The 1,435-nt window shown below is 29.3% G+C and overlaps 1 non-coding gene across 1 annotated transcript; it reads left to right on the forward strand.

Moving 5' to 3' along the window:
- Window positions 1-949: 949 nt before the first annotated feature.
- Window positions 950-1,020, forward strand: TRNAG-GCC (transfer RNA glycine (anticodon GCC)). The gene has a single exon. It is a non-coding gene; the product is annotated as a tRNA-Gly (tRNA).
- The last annotated feature ends 415 nt before the right edge of the window (window positions 1,021-1,435 follow it).

Genomic DNA, 1,435 nt, shown 5'->3' on the forward strand with positions numbered 1-1,435 from the left:
CTTCTGAACACAAATCCATCTTCTCTACCTCTGATTCTAGTACAAATACTAGTAAACTCCAAATACGAATGTGTCTTAAACTATGTTTGTGACTTTTTCATAATTTCTTGGAGTAGTAAACACCGAGGTAGATGAAACTAAGTTCAATAAACTTTGCAGTTTTAAATACTAGTATCTAGAATAAAAAAGGTAAATGATAAACCACTTAGCATATATCTTTTCTTATCCAAAAGAATCTTGTTTCTCCATTTAATTACACTATTGTATCATGGTGTTCATTATATGTGGGAGTTTATCCCATTTGACAACCAAATGGAGCTTGAATTCTCCAGAGAGATATTCTTTGTTTCAATCATATCGAAGTTCTTTTATGCTTCTGCCTAATTACTTATGTCTTATCCATGTACCCTTTTGAATTTCAAAAGCAATGGAATCATGATGCATTTAGACAAACATAAATGAAATGAATATTCATAAACAAGATTGATAGAATACTAATAACCTCTTATAACATGTAAACTGATTAGTTCGTATACATTTGTATACGCTAAATCATCCAATACAATGTTATACTTTTAGTTCAAAAAGAGCATCCTCGTCATATTACTTTTCTAAATAAGATTTAAAGAGTTACAATGATCAATCTTAATAGGCCATAAGCCTATCATTAATCATTTTCTTAAAATCTTATTATATTTTATATGACTTAAGCATAAATATCAAAGGTGATATTAGTTACAAGAAACATTTCTTTTCTTGGATAAATGCATATACTATTTATCATTATATCTTGCTTTGAATAGATCAATGGACTTATATGATATAAATTGTCTTTATAAATAACCAAAATAAGTAATAAATAGATGATCCAAAAATAACAGTGTATTCTTATTTATTAAAACAAGCCACCGAAATTAAATTCCTCTTCCAGCCATTTCAAGGAAAAAATGCGGATATAGTCGAATGGTAAAATTTCTCTTTGCCAAGGAGAAGACGCGGGTTCGATTCCCGCTATCCGCCAAGGTAAAGTAATGTAGTTAATAGGATAAACGACTTCTTATAGTTGACTGTGATAATATTTGGAAAAGACAAATATGAAAACTAAAGTCTCGTAAAATTGATCTAGCCTCAACTAATATAAACTAGCATGCCCTCAACTACTATTTGAAGCTTTCTTCACTTAATCTCTTGGTTTCTTAAAAACCAAATAAATAAATTACAAATAAGATTAGTTATTTCAGAATTCACTATTGCATTAATCAATAGAAATTTAAACTAATCAAGAAGCTTAAAGATTTCCTATACCTGATTTTAATAATCTTAGGATAATCTTTCTTCCAATGACCCTTCTGTCCACATTTGTAACACTTGCCTTTTGGCTTTCTACTTCTTTTAGTGGACAATTTGCCAATCCCAACTCTTTCTTGTTTATTCC

Source organism: Citrus sinensis, chromosome 2, assembly GCF_022201045.2.
Source record: "Citrus sinensis cultivar Valencia sweet orange chromosome 2, DVS_A1.0, whole genome shotgun sequence".
NCBI lineage: Eukaryota > Viridiplantae > Streptophyta > Magnoliopsida > Sapindales > Rutaceae > Citrus > Citrus sinensis.